Source organism: Venturia canescens, chromosome 6 (genome assembly GCF_019457755.1).
Source record: "Venturia canescens isolate UGA chromosome 6, ASM1945775v1, whole genome shotgun sequence".
Classification (NCBI taxonomy): Eukaryota; Metazoa; Arthropoda; class Insecta; order Hymenoptera; family Ichneumonidae; genus Venturia; species Venturia canescens.
Window position 1 is genome coordinate 13,687,661 of NC_057426.1, and position 21,620 is coordinate 13,709,280.

The window sequence follows — 21,620 nt, forward strand, 5'->3', positions numbered from 1 at the left end:
TTATTTTCGTTGGACTCCAATGTTGCAGACTTCAACGTCGTTCACGATCTACGAAAATTGGAGATGAAACCGAATGGTTTATCAATCATCACAAATATTTATTTTTCATCGAGAATAAAGTATTTTTTCAAGATCCAGAATCGATGTCTTTTTCACGAAGACGCCTGAATTTTGGAATTCATCGTTGTATGAGAATGAAGGAAACGTAAATAGATGATGTCGTGAAACAAAGTTTTGCCATGCACACCTGTTAACTGTCATGTAAATCGAGGTGACAAAAATGTCTGTATAAATTTATGGATGTCGGTATTATGAAGAAGAGAAGACGGTAATAGGATCAATCGCGTTATCAACATCTGCGACATCACTGCTAACGTATTGTGGTCGACAGTAAGCTTACGTCAGCGGATTCTACACATGAAAAATTTACCTCCGATATTCTCTCTCATTTTTTCATTCGTTTCATTTTTTTATCCTCACTTTTTCCTCTTTTCACAAGTTTCTTTGCTGAACGCACAGAATCTCTGAGAGCTATTTACCAAAAGTGGAGTGTGAAGCTCTCGACGTTTCGGTGTGAGAGAGTTCGTGCGCGGTGGCGTCTCTGTGTGCCGATACAGCGGCAGCAGCGCCTGCTAAAGTTTCGTCAGAATCTTTAACTGCGTGTGGCGTCGTGGGTGCTTCGTACGCGTTTGTGCAAAGTTGCAATACGAAACGCCACGAGGATGGGTTTTTCGAAGTCCTCGGAGTTTCTTTTTCTCTCGTTTTGATACCTCCGTCGCCCTGCTTGGATGGAAATTTTAATTTTACGTCGAACCCTCTAAAAACCTCGGAGAAAAAAGTCGTCGTTCCACGCGATGTTGGAGACGAAACATTTGTAGTTGACCAATTTTTTATTTCACGAATCATTGTGATGTGGAGTGAAAAACTATACAAATTGCAACTTAGGCAGGTTACAGAATTGGAGAATCATTGGAATTATTGCTGAGTTTTTATAAATCACTTTCGTTGGACTAAGCGACGTTGCAAACTTCAGCGTCATGACGTTCCACACTTTTTATTGTTCAAAACTGTTGAATTCGCTCGCGTCTTCTTACCGAATCGTCGTTCTTTACATAGTGAGCGACGAACGAATACTTTTGTCGCTCGCACTGTACGAATAATTTTTTTGTTCGAAAAAATATTTATTAAAGTTCTCACCCAGAAAGTAAAAGAAACATAAGCCTGCTGTGATCGAAGCAACATTTTCGCCTCGAGCTCTCTCAATTAATCGTCATCCTTCAATATCTGCAGCTTCACCAAAATTTGTGCCAATTTTTTGGGAACGGGGATTGTTATTTTTCAAAGACAATGTAAGTGCACTCATAAGTACAATATAAATGCAACGAATTTAGTTATTCACTAATGTTTTATTTCACGAAATCATTGGCGTGTAGATTGAAAAACACTACAAATTGCGAATTCGGTGAGAAACAAAATTGTAGAATTACCGAAATTGTTGGAGAATTTTTTCGCATCATTCCGTTGGACTCCAACGTCGTAAACTTCAACATCGTAAATAAGTTACGTTTGAGTAAACTCGTCGATATAATGACGCTGAAGTTTCCAACGTTGGAGTCCAACGAAATGGTCTAAACAAAACTCTCAAATAATTCCAGTAAATCTCCAATTTTCTTCCCTGCCGAATTTCCAACTCGTCATTTTTCAAGCCGCATTAATAATTCGTGAAATAAAAAAATAATGAATTATACATATTTTTTTCGTTCATTTCGTTGAATTCCAACGTTGCCAAACTTCAGCGTCGTTCGATATAGCAACGGGCCTGCACGACAGAGGCAAGTCAAATTTTCCGATCGTTCATCTCACTATTATCGTCATAACTAAGCGTCGACATGTATATTGAACGTAATGATGGTATATATAATGATTTGTCGAGAAGAGCAGATGGAATATGTACGAAAGAGAGCGAACGCGTTACCGGTATGTGCCTGGCCCCTATTTTCTCACCCCTCTTTAATTCCACTTGGCTCAAGTTCTTCACCCTTACGATCCCTCCCCTCGTACTAATGTGCCATACATTTTTTTCTTCCTCCCTTTCAAGAGTTCAACTTTTTCCTATACAAATAAATATGTGTGCAGATATGAATGGATCCGGGGAGTCGATAATTCATCGTTCTGGTACAGCGCCCCCTATCGCATCCTACGATCAAAAAACTATTTTTTTTAACGTAACCTCGGAATTTAATTTTCGTACATTTCGTTATGAAATGGTCGCCTCTTTGTGCGATGGTTTTTTCGTTTTTGTATACGAAAGGTCGATTCGCCATTTTGGTTTGCGCTTTGCTATGTTTTTCATCAAGACTTTGAGCTTTTACGCTTTGTTTTCGCGGAATACATGGCCGGTTGACACTATCGTTGATGCATATTTTAATGGGATCGTGTTTTGACTTGAGGAAATTGGGGAGGCTCGAAAAACATGTTTTTGCCTTCGAATATCGTAATAGAAGTTTTTTTTTCATCGTTGCGTCAACTGGCGATATTTTGAGAGATTTTCGGGTCGTATTTTTCCATCGAGTGACACGTCTGAAATAGATAGGTTTACACTTCAAATAAGAAAAAATGTAAGGTGAACTATTATTCCGAGCGTGCCGATATGACGCGAGGAAAAAGTTTGATATCGCCTCGCGATCAAACAAGATTGACGAGCAGTCAAACGTGTAATTAGTATTCTATGAATAAATTGACGTTCGATAAAAGAGGGATTTTTCTGATTAATTCAAAGCGCGGAATACTAATTCTTTATGACGCTGAAGTTTGCCACGTTGCAGTCCAACGAAATGATATAGAAAAAATCTCTCCACTAATTCCAATAATTCTCCAATGTGCTATTCGTAGTTTTTCAGTCTACACCAATGACTCGTGAAATCGAAAATTGGTGAATTACAAATGCCATAAAACTTCAGCGTCGTAATTCTTTTTCCCGCTGGTTTCTTCAAAACGTTTCACAATCACTCTTTAATTGACGTACAAAATTCCTGCGATCGAACTACCATTTGAGTAATACATCGTTCGACTGTTCAGAAAAAAACGTTTCCCCAAATCAATAAATCAGATTGAATTCTATTTTTCATTCAATAGAATTTCAATAAATTTTCCTTTTTTTAAACTATTTCTTGAACAGTCAATTATTGGGAATTTCGTGTACATTTGAGCGTTCGAGAAAAGCAATTCGAGCTTGAGTCGTTCAATTACGTCACCGAAGAATCGTACTGCCTGAAACGCTGTTTCGAAATATCCGAATATTTGAGTTTCGAAACGTGAAAATTCTGATTCAATTCGAACTTTGTCTACTCGCTTTCAAAATAATAAGTTCTCTCGTCGCACCCCCTCTCTTATTCTTTTGCATTCCGTTATTTCATGCGTTCGAGTAATCGCCCTTTTCACGAATAGTCCAGGTGCAATGCTCCGAAACTTTTGGCTCGCATATGCTGTACATAATTGTCGTTTCGGAACGTTCGAGAGTCCACAAAGCAGCGAGCGCACGTTCGGTGAAATTCGGGCCAATGCCGATTCCATTGTCATTCACAACACAACCCAACTTGTATGTCATCGAAGCTCTTTTACGATCTGACGTAAATCGTTTCCTTGTTAATGAAAATTTATACGAAAATATGAACATTCGAATACAATACGCAGTTCGCCTAAATATTATTAATCCAAACAACAAGTAAAACCGATCAAAAATCTTCAGTTAATTCATTTACGACGCTGAAGTTTCCAACGTTGGAGTCCAACGAAATGAACGAAAAAAACGTTTTTAATTCGCCAATTTTTTATTTCACGAATCGTTGGTGCAGCTTGAAAAACTACGAAATGCAAATTTGGCAGGGAACAAAATAGGAGAATTACTGGAATTATTGGAGAGTTTTTTCGATCGTTTCGTTGGACTCCAACGTTGGAAACTTCAGCGTCATAATTCATTTGACGTTCGTTCGCCCAGAATCGACAAATATTTTCTCCAAAATTCTCTTCCTCCGCGTGCTTATCTACGTAAATCCAATCGGCTTGAAAAAAAAAATCCGTGTTTACAAAACATGCGATTTTGACTGTAAATTCGAGCGTCCGCGACACGCCAGCAAGCGGTGAGTCAAAGTCTAAAACTCGGTTGTGCAAAGAAAAAACTTTGAGCAGAGATGAAGCGTAAGAAGCGAGAGGCGAGTTTGAGGGATCGCTTCTTAATCGATAACGAGGAGGGAAGCACCGCTCGAGAAACGCGTCGTTCGTCCCGCTGTACAAATTCTCGACTCCCCGGTTGACTCGTCGTTGAGGAAGAGTGGCGTGAATTGTTTCACCAGAGATTATTCGATCTCCGATCTCGTGTTTTATATTCATGAAGACGAAATTATACGTTGGTATATGTTCGAGGGTGATTGGCGAAGAGGCGCGGGGACAGCGTGTTATAGGAATGAGCGCTGAGGAAAGACGGAGAGAGAATAAGAGAGGCCGATTCGTCGTTGCTGCATGCACTTAATGTCTGAATCACGTGCCGTCCGACTATTCTTGCTACGTGTCACTCGGCTGTGGCCGGAAGCAGCTTCACGCAACGAGCAAATACGAGAGACGGGAGAGAGAGAGAGAGAGAGAGAGAGAGAGAGAGAGAGAGAGAGAGAGAGAGAGAGAGAGAACATCGACGACGACGACGACGACGACGACGACGGCGGCCTCGTGTGGTGGCAGAATGCATGAGAAATATCCTCAGTTTCGTTTCGTACTATACATTTATATATAAGCATACATTCACACATACTTTTCCGATTCAACGCGTTCCTGTGTCCATTTACATACATTTTTACGCATACAAGTCCATACATATGCGTTACAAACGCGTATTAACACTGAATTTAACATACAGAATCGTGTAGAGGTATATATAATGCGTTTATATATCCGCTTAAGGTCAGACAATTAGTCGTCAACTCGAGCGAGACTCGAAGCATTTGCTTTGTAGAGGCGACTCGTCTCTCTTTTCGTCGCGTAATCGAAAAATGTGTGTGACTGCGCGCGCGCGCGTATCCGTTTGTGTTGGTTCGTGAATTGACTCGGCGGTCTCTGTCTCTTTCTCTGTACCCTTCGTATACGCGCGTTTATCTCAGAGTTCGAGCGTTATCGCGATAAGCTCACAAAATACTCAAATTGAATAATATTTCGTTTACACAAGAGAAACGTCTGACGAATAAGAAAAAAAGAGAGAGAAATGATGACACAAATAAAAAAAACAATGTTTACTCGCGTGAGAAGAAGACTTTGTTCGGATTTCCAACTAATTGCACCTTCCTTCTCACGTCAGGCCAATTACCTTGGTTTTTGTTGCAGATATTGTATAAATAAAGATTAAAGGAGAAAAATAATCGTGCGCTTTGATGCGCGTTACCACTGAATAAATGCCATTACGAGATGGCGGAAAAATATTTACGTTTGCTTTGATTATCGTGTGTGGGCTTTCGGGATTTTCAGGAGACGTCGATTACTCATTTTCTTTAAATAGAAATAACGATTAAAAAGGAAATAATTTATTTTGTTATTTTTCATTTCATGGCATATTCGCTCGTGCAACAAGCCCGCTATTGGCTCGGTGAACGAACAAATTAAATCCGCTCCTGTTCAATTAGCCGGGCTCTTGGATTGAGGAAATTGTATGGTCATTGAAAATTTCAATGAATTCTAGTCGAGCACTGTGCACCTCGATTATTTTCCACTCCAACGAGCTGATTTAGTACTTTATCAAAAGTTGTACGAAAGTATATCTGAAAAAGCGTATTAATGCAATAAATTTATAACTGTCGAAGCATTTAGAATCTATTTAAAATAATGGATGTGATTAAAAACGAATTTTTCGCTTTTTCCGTAATTTAATATTAAACTGTGATCCTTCGCTTCGTCGAGTTGAGGACGTCAATTTTTCTTAATTATTACGAATGGAAGGGGGAATGAAAAGAGAAGCAAATCGAATTTTCAAGTCGTATATAGAAGCCGCCATCGTTGAGCAAAGCCTGTTGAAATAATTCATGATAATTGACCATGCTTTAAAGTGATTGACAATAAATATTCGAAGTAATAACTTTAATAGGAAATGAATGAGGAATTTTCAGATTCGTTACTTCAGAATGTGGTTTATGTACAATCCCTACGATTCTACGCCACTGCGCGCGCGGTTCTGTGGAAAATATACACAGGCAGTCTGAAACCCCGGAGTCTCGATAGCCGGGAGGCGAGGGAAGCGCGGTGGGGGAAGGAGAGAGCGATGCTTCAGTAAGCGCCAAGCGCTCAAACCGGCGACGCGTATTTTTTTCCCGTTTCGTTCCTTTCCATCGTGTGCGGAGAAGGTTCGAATAACTGAAAAAAAAAAGCAAAAAGAAAAAGAAAAGAAACATCATCGGTTTCGTAACAACATTTCGCCGATTCGATTTATCAAATGAAATTGTGTAAAAAAGGGAGAAAAAAAGCATTGACAAAACGAAATTCATGGGCGCGTACAGTTTTCTCGGGAGCAAAAGCTTTTTGCTCCGTTTCCATTGACCTGACGAGCATAAGGATTAATCAGAGTTATTCGGCTCGTTACTGTGCTTCTTTCCACTCGTTGTTATCTTTTAATTACGAAAAAAGGATAAAAATGAAAATTGTGTTTGTGTACCTACGTTTACATGTGATACAGTGCCTTGGAGTGAGTTTCTATGTTTAAAACACGCAACACACGAACCTACACACGCCAGGAAGAGTTTCGTGTGTATGTTTCACTTTTTTTGTTGCTTTCTCGACCTGGTAAAGTCCCTCGTGCAGCTGGAAGCCCGGCTTTAGTGTGAGAGCGTGTTTCCGTCGAGGAACGCTCGTGCAACGTTGTGCTCGTGTCTCATATACATATGAAATATCTACACGTACGTGTGTTTGGTGCTGTGCGTATGTGAGTTGCATGGGAGAACGAAACCCCATCTTTTCTCAATTCAGCGTTAGCGTCCTCTCCTCGTGCCCCTCTCCCTCCCTCTGCCACATTTTCCTAAATAAACTCAAGAAATGTGAATTCCAGAATAATACAGAGAAATACTGAACAACAAATGTTGCCGTAATTCATAACAGTCTCCGTGCGGATTCCTGTCGTCGGAGTCAAAATGCTTGCGCGAGTTACGCGTCTCCCTCGTGCTGGTGACGCGAAATTCTAAAAATCAAATGAGATAAATTTACGAAAAATCGAAAGGGAGCACAAATCGCGACAGTCAATATTTTTTTTTCACATGCTCGTTGTCTTTGCCCTCCCGAGTTCTCCGAGTCTCTCAACGAGCGCTCGCTACCCTTCCCCCCTCCCCTCCGCTCCGCTCTACTCCCTCTTTCCTCCGCCATCGTCGCCACCGTCTCGAGCCGTGAAATTGGATTACCGCGTGGGACAAAGGATACGGTGTGTGCCCCGCTGCTGCTTACCAATACTATATTTCCCTATATACATTTATATACACACATGTATACTTCTCTTCATAGCTGCTGCACACGTGTGTAAGTTTATACGAGTCAGTAGACGCGATATAAAGCTTGTAATATGGAAAAGAGGGGACGAGATAAACTGAGGTATTTCAACTATTTGGCATTAAGTGCGCGGATGCGAATGGACGCATTAGCGCTGACATTCGCAAGGAGAAAAACCATTCTAGGGCTCAGATAGATCTTAGTTTGTGGAGATTTATATGTGGAATATGACACTTGAGTGATGCTCATAGGTTCTTCCAAATATTACGACAAACGAGGCATAAATTGTAGCTTTTCTATGCATTCCCCATCCTCTTTCGCTGCTTTTTCGTTCATTGCAAACACTCGCAGAATATCGTGTTGATGATATTTTTTCTGATCCGCAGCTGGACGAGAGATTTTAACGATATTTCATATCATTCGTTGGATTTAAAAAATAACGACACGATTAGGGGGCAAACATTTTTTGAGGTTTAAATTTTGGTTTTTACTAATAAATTCGTACGTTGGTGAAATAGTAAATTTTGGAAACTTTTACGAATTCATTGTCATTTTCATTCACTCTCGTGTGCATATGGGCAGAACGTTGATTGAATATGACGCTGAAGTTTCCAACGTTGGAGTCCAACGAAATGGTCTAAAAAAACTCTCAAATAATTCCAGTAAATCTCCAATTTTGTTCCCTGCTGAATTTCCAATTCGTCATATTTCAAGCCGCATCAATAATTCGTGAAATAAAAAAATAATGAATTATTAATCTTTTTTTCGTTCATTTCGTTGAACTCCAACGTTGCAAACTTCAGCGTCGTTGATTGAATTATTTTTAATGATAATTCCATGCAGACTCATGCATTGTTAATATCGACTTGGAACAGTTTTATACCGGAGGGTTGCAGTTTATTAGAGCCCAAAAATTCATTTACAAATTGCATTTCTGTGTGCTGTCAAGTAATCGGCAAATAACGAACTAAAATTATGTCTGGGAGCCGGTCGAAAAATCTCTAGGGAAAAAAGTCTGAAATTTTGTTCGTACACCTTATTGTTCTGTTCTCGAGTTCTGAATAACTCGAGTAAATTGACGAATAACCAATAAGTTTTTTATCAGTTGGCGTGGTTTTTGTACGTTGAGTTCTCGAGAACTGCTCTCCGCTCCCGGTGTTCTCTCGGATCGATGCTTCCGCGCTCCTGCGCCTATCGCCAGACCACGCACACCAACTCGACACACACAATCTGTGATTTTTCTATTGCCGTGTGCGTTTACCCTTTAACGCTCTCGCACACATACTTATCGGCATTGTCCACAGAAGGGCTCCGCGCATACACGTTTTTTCCTTTTCCTTTTGGCGATTCGGCGCGCGCGTGTGTGTGTGTGAGACGATAAACCTTGTTGGTATCGAGTCCGAACGTTATTAACCGCGTAACGACCCCGGTAAGCGTATCGGTGCGTTAGTCGAATCGAGTGATTTATTTCCTACAAATACGAAGCTTGCTCTCTCGCTCCCTCCTTCTTTCCTTTCCCCTTTTCTTTTGGAATAGCGTTTTATCCTTTTTTCCGTATTTACACATTTTTTTCCTGCCATTTTGTTCTGTCATTCTTTTATCTCTTTCTTCGACATTTATTCTCGTTTTCTTTTCATTTTATTCTCGCTTTCTTGTTCTTTTCAAATCCTTTTCTTGCTTCGCCTCTTAATGACCCCTAGACCCTAAGCTCCGTTGAATACTGAATGGAAACACGAGTATTCGATTTGAGGGGGAGACCTGAATGCGTTTCCGGTAAACGCTTCCTAATACGTATTTCTTACACGGCGAGAGAACAAAATTTCAAGAATTATTATGACACCACAGTTCTGTGTCGCCCATTTTTAAGGTGTTTACCAAAAACACTGTAATTTTCGTGTCAATTCCGAATCTAGTGTTTTTTGCCCTGACAAAAATGTAAATTCTTTTCCTACGCAGTTCAACGAGGAAACATTGTAAAATTTTTTTCTTCACTCGATGATGAACTGTGAAGTAGGCGATTATTAATGCAATTTTTAGTTGTAATTTTCAATACGATTCAAACGTCGAATCGCCGATCTGCCAAAGTGTTTGGAAATTCACTATGCTACGCAGCAAAATTCAATAGCCCTTGTACGAATATCCACGTTACACATTGCAAAGGCTCAAGAGGGTTCATTAGCTTCCTTTGTATTCGAAGCACCGTATTTTCGTCGAATTCTCGCTTGACAGAAAATTATTATGCGTGTGTTCGTAAGAATTGATAAATATTACGATACAGAGACCTGCTCCTATGGCACCATAGTCATTTTTACCGGAACTTTCTCTCCGTGTATTAAAGCTTGCATTTTGGGAGAAATTTCGAAGAAGTGAGTTTCGGTTGTTTTCCCCAAATTCGACTGCGGTCGATGAAATCGTTGCGCAGTGTATTTTTGTACAATTGAGAATCCCAATATTCAAAGCTCTCTGAACAGGCTGGATATTCTAAAGATAGAGAATTTTAAAAACACGAATTTTTATGGCGCTGAAGTTTCCAACGTTGGAGTCCAACGAAATGGTCTACAAAAACTCAAATAATTCCAGTAAATCTCCAATTTTCTTCCCTGCCGAATTTCCAATTCGTCATATTTCAAGCCGCATCAATAATTCGTGAAATAAAAAAATAATGAATTATTAATCTTTTTTTCGTTCATTTCGTTGAACTCCAACGTTGCGAACTTCAGCGTCGTGAATTTTTAACGTTTTCCCATAGCTTTGTACCGAAAAAAGTATCTCGTTGACTGTTTGTGGATAAAAAAATGTAATTATTCTTTTTATTCCCTCGCCGCATCCTTATGCCTGGAGAATCACGACTCAGGAAATAGTATTATAAAAAAAAACGTTCGATTTCAAGACAAATTATAAAATTTATGATGAATCGGCGACGATAAAGATGACTCATGATTTGAAGAAATTTTTTCTCGTCTACGTATTCAGTATTTCGAAACGGCACGAGCTCGTTTATGATATTTGCGACTCGAATTATCGTTCAGAACGGAGTTTACGTCCAAAATGAAATTGGAAGGAATTTTCGTCATTATTTTTGTACGAAAGCACTTTAATTGCGCATTCAATTATCTGGCTGTTGGATCATCTTTTTCATAAGCTTACCGGGAGGACGAAAGCAAAGACGAGTTGTGAATGAGAAATGAGAGATAACGAATGGGGAATGGCTTAAGACGAAATTAATTTGTTTAATTTTCAACTCTCAGGGAAAAGTTTATGTTGGAAAAGTCGAAGCAATTTCCAACAACAAAGTTCCATACAGAAACGTCGAGGTATTACGAATCCGACGCGATGTTGATATGAAATGGAGTGCCCAACAGCTCGCTGATAACGCTCTCACTCTCGTCCCCTATCTATTTTTGTGGCCAACTTTTTATCGTGTAATTCTACTATACAATTTTCTCCTTTCATCTATCAATTCAATACACGTGCACTTTTTTATCGCGTGCTGCCGTCACTTCCCTTTTTATTCATTATTTATACCAACGAAAAAGAAATGAAATATATCGGGATTTAAAAAAAATTTGAAAACACTCGCTTCTACAACAAGCTTTTATCTTCCTAAGGCCATATCAATGACTGGTGTCATTTCCACCAACAGCGTATATTCGGTCGAAAACATATTTGCCATTCATGATCGAGTTTCATTCATTTCAATGAATTTAGTTGGAAAACTCGTGAGTTTTTTCATGAATGTAACGACGCTGAAGTTGCAACGCCGGAGTCCAACGAAATGAACGAAAAGTCAAAATTTTTAATTCACCCATTTTTTTTATTTCACGAGGTATCGGTGTGTGCAGGTTGAAAAACTACGAATTGTAAATTGGAATTATTGGAGGGTTTTTTACACCATTTCGTTGGACTCAAACGTTGCAAACTTCAGCGTTATTGAATGTGAATTTGTAATATTTTTTTTTCCTGAAATTGAGAATTTATTGAAAGCAAAATAAAAATTCGAAAACGATGAACGAACGAAAATCGTGCATTGTTGAAACGCTACATCAACGAGTTGAATAAATGCTGGATTTCCTATGAATACAATATCAAGATACTAATCCATAAGTGGGAAATTTCAGCTCTATATTTTCACTGCGTGGATAATAAATACCCGTGACTTGACGCGTACATTTATCAATCTCGATTACCGAATCTGAGCGTGTTTAATTGGTCCATAAAATTACGATTAAATACACTTTTATATACAGCTATACGAAGCGAGCTGTCACACAACCATGTGTATGAATCTGTCCGGGCATTTTACGAAATGATAAATCAACGACCAATAAAATACGATGCTGAGGTTTCCAACGTTGGAGTCCAACGAAATGATCTAAAAAACTGTCCAATAATTCCAGTAATTCTCCAATTTATTTCCAGTCGAATTTGTACTTTGTATTTTTTCAATCTACACAATTATGATTCGTGAAAAAAAAAACTGATGGATAAATCATTTTATTTTAATTCATTTCGTTGGACTCCAACGTTGCAAACTTCAGCGTCGTCAATAAAATGACAACGACGAAAAATTGCTTTGGAAGTTTAATAATATCAATAACGTTAGCGGTCGAAGTGTGCCGAGGCTGTTTATCTCGGGCACGTTTACCAATGATTATGGCATTCTTGTGAAATTCATTTTTCAATTATCTAACCCGTTTTATGCATCCGTTAATGTGCTTCGACGTGAAAGTCGATCGATCAACGTTGAGTCATTTATTCTAGTGAAATCGATCATTTTGTTCAAAGACTATTTCATATAAGGACGATTCCTCCGGTAAATCGATTTCCGAAACGTTTGAAATTTCGCGTCTAATGAATTTTTTTAATCGTTGAATATTTTTGTTATTTTTATTTTCCGGAGTTGGACCAGAATAGTCAGGCACAAAATCCATTGATATTAATCATAACTAAAACATACATTTTTTTTCAATTATTTCTGCAGTATATGTATCGGGATTACATGGCGAAAAATCGTCATTGCGAATCCGCACTAATACATCGTAAATCACTGAACGTGGCGCGAGTTATTCGCGCGTTTCAATATTTCCCGGAAACGGGAGATTTTCCTCTCGACTTTTACCTCTGCAAGAGATAAGAGTAGAAAAATAGTAATATTTGTGTATACAAAATTGGCTCTTTTTGTGTGCGATTAAAAATACTGCCGAATGGAATATTTGTGTAAAAGAGACGTGAAAAATTGTACGAGCGTGAAATATATAAAATACGTTTGAAGGAAAAAACGCTTTTCGTATCGATTCACACTTTTTCGTTCATTTTTTTGAAACTTTTTCATCCAATTTCTGAAAACCAGCCCGAGACTTCTGTTCGACATTTTTTTTCTCTTTTAAAATCAGAGATACGAAGCATTCGCGACACAAAGATTCGAATAACGAGTCAGTCGTGTTGGACCGTTAATAATTGTGTTTGTGAGCCTTTTGTTTCGTGCCACTTGCGTTATACCATTAACTGTTGGCTGTCACGAGACCGTCGCGTTGTCACGATCCGAAAAATGATAATATCGATAACAACAATTATTATTACGAAGATTGACAGGAAAATCATCTTCATTAAGGCTGGAGAACATTTTTTTTTCATTTTAATGATGAATAATATAGGTAAAGTGGAGTTTAGATGTTACGTAACATTTGAATTTGAAGAGGCACTGCCACGAAAATGACTAATTTTATCCCTTGACAAAAAAAAACGAAATTATGTGAATATTTGTCAAGTTTTTAATGATCAAGCTCACTGTTGCACGAACCATTACAAAAATTCTGAATACGAAAAAAATTTCGTATAATTACGATGCTTGAGTTACAAAATCATCGAAACGATCTTAAAAACTCGAAAATTTTGTTCCCTGTCGAATTTTCAAACTTTACACCAACGATTCGTAAAATAAACAAATTGGTGAATTACAAATATTTTTTTCGTTATTTTCGTTGGACTCCAACGTCGCAAACTTCAACGTCGTTTTTATGAATTTTCATAACGGAAATATGAAATTATATACGGAAAATTATGAAGTTATATTCTTACTCAACGAATTCGAAGCTAGCTTCGGATCCTCGTCCCGGTTTAATTTTGTCGTCACTCTCTTTCTCTCTCATCCTTCGCGGTTGAACTCTTAAGAACGATATTGTAACTATCTCTGTTTTTTCGGTCGTGGTTTTCGAGAACAATGATCTTTTGTTGCTCCTCTCTTTTTTGCCCTTTTAATTCGAACGTGCACTGCGATTTGCACCCTTGGGGGTTGTGTCGAGATGAAAAATGTGAAACGGTAAAAGTCATAACGCGTGTAAACAATTGCTCGTTACGTTATAACTGAAATTGAATCAGTTTAAAAAACGAATAGAATTCATTCCTGAAAACGAATTACTATTCGATTGAAAGCGGAAAAACGTTTTTTTCATCCCGCCTTTACTTTCAGTTAATTGGAAACGAATTAATTGAATCAACTGAATTTGTTAAGCTTCGAGCGATGACAAAAAAAAGTTTTCCATTCAATTCCGTGTTTCGATTACTTTTGTTTTTTTAATTTACCATTATTCTCAAGTGTCCTTCTAAAACGAGCTCGCTGTTCCGAACGTGATATCGCAACAATTGTACGAACGAGTGGAATAAAAACAAGCGGATAAGAAAAATAATGGTCAGTACGTTGGAGACGATGCGATACGTCAATCTCCGGGTTACGCTCTCTCTCAATTTTCAATGATCGTCATTCTCAGTGATGAGTGTTAACAATAATTGCTCGGTTGTCATGACCGCGGGACGACTCGTGGAACTCGGAGGATATCGAAGAGAAGACGAGAAGAGAGCAGCCACACACGAGGGTTATCGCTGTTATTAGCCTCTGCTTTATTCCCTCTTTTCTCGTTTCTCAGTTTTTTTTTTAATTCGCCTCTCGCTCTTTTTTCTTCTCTCCTTTTTATTCCGGCTGCTCTCGGACATGCAACCAAAGGGGGGTGAGTGCATTAGAGTCCGATCCATCTTGAGCGTAACGATAGCTCCGCGTGATTACATCTCAGCACGTGCGTGAGCCTCTCTTTCTTGCGTACACTCACCGGCAAAATTCTTTGGCATTAAGCCCAATCGAACTGCGAAAACAATGACAGGCATTCTTTCCATTGTTGTATCCTCTCGCCCCCATCCATCGCTAACTCTATTTTCTACTCTTCATTTCCCATCCATTTTTCATTCCACTATTTTTCCAAGCTTCGTGAAATGGTCACGATTATAAACATTTCTATCCTTTTTTCGTGACGAGAAAAAAAATCAATTTTCTTTATCGATCGACTTCGTCGTCACTTTTATCTTCTTTTCCATTTTCTTCATTTTTTTCTTTTTTTTTCCTCACTCTCGTGTGCGAACAAAGAAACACAAATTCCCAGAGTATCAGCCCCGAGCTTTGTGTTCAACGATAACAATCGAGATTTCAGCATGCGTTGACGTATCATCTCGCTGTCGCAAGAGAAGCAGAGAATGAGGGAGAGGGAGATACGATCTTTTATCGCAAAAGTACTCTCGAATATATAAGGATCGTGCGCAGCTTCTACAACGCCACGACGCAGCCAATTCCAAAACTTCCCAAGCGCAGTTTAAAGCAGGCGCGTACGGAAATTATTCATTTTCGCATTATTTAACAAAATGAAATGATTATTTTTTATAATTTTATTGTTTCCCGGAGGGCACAGTCCATTCTCCGTGGAAACGTGAGAAACGTGCCAAATGGAACAAAAGATTAAACGCTGTCAAAATTCATTCACCGCAGACTTCCGTTTCGACGACGTTTAAAACGTCATTCGATTCAAACAGTTTCTCTCTTTCACGTAATTTTCGTCTCGACTGCGATCGTTGTTGATCGGACGAACACCGTATTTGATTATTTTAACCATTATTTTTTTCCCAAATTTCAATTCGTTTCAATGTTTTCGCAGTCAACATAGCACCGGACAAATTGCACATTCAGACACAAGAGAGCGCGCGCACATCGGCAGTAGCGCTGCTCTCTCTCCAAGCTCATCCACGGTCCCATAGAAACTTGCGTCCCCGCTGCTCGCTGTACGTCTGAAAGAGAAATAATCTCTTCGCTTTCTGCTCCCTCTTTTCCTACCGCACGCCGTTATTCCGCTCAATCTTCTCATCTCCCCTTGCTCGTCGTTTTTTTTCGCAGTGGTTATGTCATTAAGTAGTGGAAAAAATGGAGGCTCGGAGCCCTGACGATTACTCAAATCGGCGATGAAACAGTGAGGAACCAAGGCAAAGACGACAGCGAAGCGACGAGTGCACAAGTGCGCGAGCACCTCGTTATCCTTGTAATGAATCGCGAGTGAAACTGCTCTGGAAAGAATTAATCACCTTTGAGGCATTGCAGTAGCATTGTCTGCGCGCTTCGTCCATTTGTACTTGCTCTTAATGCATTTTCTCACCAATGATTAATTCTCCAACGACCGCAACACTTCTGTTTCCTTAAATTTCAGTATTTCATGAACCTTTTTCCACCACCTTCGTTCTCTCGTCAATATTCATTTTGCAAAATTGACAATGCGTGCTCGCGCCTGGCTCTGTAAGTCAATCGATTGTACACTCGGGCTTATCAGTCGTCGACGTTATCAATGAATATTACATACGTTTTTAACGTTGGTTTTGCTTATCGCTGAGCAATTATTATACCGCTGGGATGCGCCGGGTACAACATCGGAATGCTCACACCTCTGCCAAGGAGTTGTACACTTTTTGTTTCGGTAATTGGACAATTCCTCCTGTCAATTTTGCCGAAGGGTGGCAAATTGGAAAGAGTTTAAACTACGTGGAATAATGATGACGACGATGGTGATTGCAAAACTGGAATACTACGGAAGAAAAAAAAAATAGTTCGAATAGGGTGTTACACCTTGTTTTGAAAACTGTTTTAAAATAATCCTGAGATCGTAATAAATCAGTAGAATTTTTATTTCAATTTTATAAGACCGAAAAGTGTCTTAAAAGCTATTTTTCATTTGTGATTTTCAATTTTCGCACGGAAACGCCAGCCGCCATGTTCTTTTGGTTTGTGACGTCACTCCGTTAATAAACAATACGAATGATGAGTTATAATGGTATATCATTGGTGTCTCGTGTCCGAATGCAATAATACAAGTGTAAAAATGCCACAAAAATTGTGGATTCATCGGCAGCATCAAACGTATTTATCATTGGTATAGATTTGTACTTTCTGCTTTCACAAAACCGTCAAAAAATGAACGATAAAAGTCCACAAACGTGCATAATAACTTGTAAAACTTCAAAATAACACAGAGCGCACGATAAAAGAATCTAAATTGTTTACTATCGGAGTGACGTCACGTTGGAATCCAATATGGCGGATGGCGTTTTAGACATTTGAAAAACAGATGAAAAAAGACGATTTTTTAAATTGAATTATAAAATTTACATTGCATTTTTGTAAATAAATATTGACGTTTACTCGTCTACTTTTTACGAAATCTATCATAATCATGCATTTTTATGTATTTTTTTACATGGTGCAAAATACATGGTGTAAATAATTGAATACCCCGAATAGAAATGAAATTTATACGAATTTGGCGATATGCGAGATATTTTGTGACAATTGCCGGAAGCAACGGGAATAACAATAATCTCGAGAGAATTTTAAGTAGCAAATCTCGTTTCAAAACTGATTGAAATGTTTTGTTAAAAAAGTTTGGTGCCGTCTGCCGGATAGGCGGTATGCAACACTGGACATTTTTTCGAAGAGCAGCCTCGAAAAATTGACCTTGACGATTGTATTTCGTCTGCCTACCTGGAAAGGTGTTTCTTTCTCATTTTTTTTCTTTCCTGTTCCTCTGTTCATTCTTCCGTGCCTTCTTACCCGAGGACTCCAGGTAAATTTTACCTCGTCGCGAGAGAGTTTGTGTGTGTGTGTACGAGAGAGAGAGAGAGAGAGAGAGAGAGAGAGAGAGAGAGAGAGGGAAAGTAAAAAAGCAACGAGAAAAGAATCACGGAAAGGAAGAATCACGAAACAGCAGTTTTCGTGGAGTTGAATAACGAAAAAAAAGTCGGTCTGAAAAAATGTCGAATTAATTACACTATTGAGCCATATTTCACCGTTAAAATTCACGCGCATACTTCGCTTTCTCGAAGGTGTAAAAAATAACCAAGAGCTCTTTTATCGTCTTCCATTCTTTATATATTAAATCGCTAATATAACATCGAATCATCATTAAAACAAACGTGCCGAATAATCAGCTACCGAGTAACATTTTATCTCCTCGCTTTCTCAAATTCGTTCCAACAATATCGATTGTAACCCCATTTTATTGGAATTCATCGATTTAATTGTTTCAACATGAAATTCCACCAACGCGAATAACGACTACCTCCATATTTTTCATACTTTGTTGACGATTTTTACGTTAAAACAACACAAACCGTTATTATATTCAAATAAACTTTATCGTCGATCGATCCATTCTTATTCACATTTTGTTATCATTCCGAGTATCAGTAGCGTTACATTATCATTGTTACTGTATAAAACATAATCGTCGATTGCCGAGCTGAATCGCGCATACGTGGAGAGATATAGCGACGTAACAACACTCAGCGATACAGTGATACATAGTTGCACTATGTTTTCTTCTCTCCGGTGTAGTAGTCTCGTAGAGCGGCACGCAGTGCTCTCTCGGTACACCGACGGTAGGCGTTTCCAGCGTCATTATAAATCAGAGTTAAACACGCTAATTATATCGGGCCTCGGGTATATACACTCGTGCGCCTGAGGTGCGGCGGAGGAGAAACAGCGGTTCTCATCCATTTCCCACTTGAATTATGGCAATCGAAATAATCGACGCTCCCGTGTCACATGCGAGAGCAAAGATTATAGTTTCGCGTGAATAGCGATTTTATTATCGATGAGCGATCGCGATTAAGCGGCGAGAATCCAATGGTTTCGCTTTCCAAATTCATCGCCTTCAATCGGGCTGATTAAACGATTATTAAAATGATATTCGTAGCAAGAAACGATGTCCAGTCGAATGGGAATGAAAGATCGGTGAATCATTGGCTGTAAAATGAGCAGCATGAATATATTTAAGGAACTGAGAAAAAGTTATACGTTTGTAATATCAATAAAATTTGATGTTAATTCCGGTCGGCTTCAGGTTGACTATCGTCAAGCTTTTTCCAACGATTCTCGAATGATTCAACGTGCTTCTTTTTTTTTCTAGGTATTTATAGAATCGAGACGAGTCGATGAAAAACTACGGTTTTTCCGGCAGCCTCGCCGAAAGAAATGTATTTCGAATGCGCTGGTCATTAAAAAGTCGTAAAGTTTATTCTTATTTTACGATCACAAAGATTCTTCTGTATGAGGAAGCGCAATATATAATGGAGCGTAAAACGCTGATAATTAATATTCCACCGGTGAACTCGATCGAAAAGGCTTCGTCAAGCATCACCGTAATATTTTATATTTTGCGCGTTTCTTCCCCCTCGTTCTCTCTCTCTCTCTCTTCTCTCCCTTTCATCCTCGTCATATCGGCAAATCTCTCGATTCGTTCTTCAATGTGTTTTTTTCTGCTTCTCGTTTCTCCTCTTTCTCCTTCCCATCGTTGTCTTCCATTCTCTCGTGATCTCGGGATCCCAAGGGCTTCTTGAATTATTCAACTCTACTGTCTCGGGAGAAAAGAGGTCTGCGAGAATTTCCGCAATCAATGTTTTTTTCTCGTTTTTGTGCCCTTCTCGGCTGAGCACCACTGAACCTTGTCTCTTTGACTCCCTCTCGCTTTCCCTCTCCTTCCATCTACAGCTCCAGGCGATTTATCCTCTCATTTTGCCTCGGTTCGCGTTTCTTTCCATGTGTTCTCCGCCGTACCCGTTTCTATGCGAAGAAGAAACGAGAAATATCTCCTGCTTCTTTGACGGAGTGCTGGTCCACGGAATGAAAGATTGAGAAAGAGAGAGAGAGAGAGGAAATAATATGTATTAGAGCCCTGCTCTCTGTTTCGTGGCTTCTCCGTTCACAAGTGAGACTTGACTATCGGGTTTATTAGGGTATTAGGAGAAGTAATCTTTCCCATTCTTCGTGTGTATGTTTACAGAAAAACACGAAGGATTACTAAAACGTATCCAGACATTTCGGTGAATATTGATAGAGGATCTTCCAAAAATCGTATTCCACCTGCGAAAACAGTTGGATCACAAAATTCCGGAGGAAAATTTATTGAAAAGTTTTTCCCCACACGCGATGCACCGTTGAGACGACGACGCTGAAGTTTGCAACGTTGGAGTCCAACAAAATGAAGGAAAAAAAACGTTTGTAATTCACCAATTTGTTTATTTCACGAAGTATCGATGCAGGTTGGAAAACTACAAATTATAAATTCGACAGGGAACGAAATTGGAGAATTACTAGAATTATTGGAGAGCTTTTTTTATCATTTCGTTGGACTCCAACGTTACAAACTTCAGCGTCATTTGAGACGAGGTAATGAGTACAATTCAATGACGCAGCCAATCCGGCGTGGCACGATGTACCGAAGTGGGCTGCGAGCCTCGTCAGCGGAACCTCTCCTCAGAATTTCATGATCTTTTTCGGTCCTTCGATTCTCTGACTCAACTTTTGAATACCTCGGTACACGCGGCTGGGACTGGAGGTAAACGCTCGAAGGGTTTTTCGCCAAGGTGCTGCGCGGAGAAGAACGCCTGTTCAAAACTCTCGCCCGATCGACCGAGTGACGAGAGCTCCATCCCTACGACGCGAAATAACGAGCTCGCGAACTTGCGACGAACCGAGCGAGATAACGATAGTGAATTATGCACTCGCTCTCATGCCGCGTACGCTCGACGCTCACATTTCATTTTTTTCTCTTCCTTTTTTCCTCTTTCCCATGCTCTACGCGCGTGTTAATACTCGCTAAGGCGCATCGAATTTAAATATCGTGTGTTCGATTATAAATAATCGCTCGAATGACAGGCGTGCTACGCTTTTTTTCAATCGTTACAGTTCGATGGTTCGAGAAGTCGAAATATATTCATTTTTTTTCAGTCTCGTGAATCGAATCGCGTGCTCTCACTGACATTAGAATTCGATGAAAGTTGAAACCACACTTTTTCATGTACACACAGAATTCTTATCATTCGGTATCAATCGTTTTGGTCAGACTCGAAGCTGCTTCAATGGCTCAATCGTTGCAGCAGCGTGGTTTTTTTCCCTCATTTTTCAACTACTGAGAGAGAGAGAAGCAATTCGATTGCTAAACATCAGTTGTTGGGAAGCGCACTGCCTTTTATTCTCGAACAACGTGGCTAAAGGATCAGCGCGCGTGCGCGCGCACACACGTACAGGCGAATAAAGATCTGTAGAAATATTCGTGAATGATGAAAGAGCCTCGAAGAAGGAAGCGAGACGAAAAAGATGTGAGAAAGACAATGTGTGAAAGGTTCTCGTTCATTTTCCTCCTCGCTGCTTCGTATTTCTTCTCGCTCTTCCTTTTTGTGCTTTTAGCTTGCGCCTTCGTTTCGCCCTTTCGCTCTCCCATTCCAGTTTTTTCGCTTATTATTCCTCCGTTTTCCTCCCGCCCCGGTTCGCTCCGTTTCTCTCTTTCTTGTCGGATTCCCTCGGCGGTTTTGTGAGCTCGAAAAGCGCGAAAAACTTGCAGCAAAGATTCTCTCTTTCGTCATGAGAAACTTGTTCTTTGCATACGAGCGAGCCCTCAGCCGCAACAGGATTCTAGCTCGACCCCATTTTTCTTTGTCGTCTTATTTTTGTTCGGCTGCACTGTTTTCAAATATATTCACGATCTCGAAGTCACCGCGGAAAACGCGTCACCTTTTCGAGGCTTTTTTGCCAAAAAAGGGAAAAAGAACCGTTCCGCATGCGGGAAGAGATTTAATCTCGTCAGTAAAATTTCGCGATTCATATTCAAAATCCTTCGTTTCAACAATAATGAACATGATCCTGCAGTAAAACTCCCGTTTCGGAGCTCCTGCGCCATTAAAAACAAGTTTCCCATCAACGACTAATTCCGATAAAGAAATAGAGACTCCGCGTATATTTTAATTAATTC

At 39.5% G+C, this 21,620-nt stretch overlaps 1 protein-coding gene across 8 annotated transcripts in view; it reads left to right on the top strand.

The window, feature by feature from the left end:
- sbb (scribbler) overlaps positions 1–21,620 on the top strand; it is a 133,675-nt gene that overhangs the window by 45,372 nt on the left and 66,683 nt on the right. The window contains exon 1 of one of the 8 annotated variants that reach the window (XM_043422266.1): positions 6,168–6,781. The exons of 4 other annotated variants lie outside the window; for them this stretch is intronic. The gene's annotated coding sequence lies outside the window, so the exon portion shown is untranslated. Of the gene's footprint in view, positions 1–6,167; positions 6,782–6,935; positions 6,956–6,998; positions 7,540–21,620 lie in introns of those variants that run through there. 3 more of the 8 variants (XM_043422268.1, XM_043422265.1, XM_043422267.1) reach the window with 3 other exon arrangements.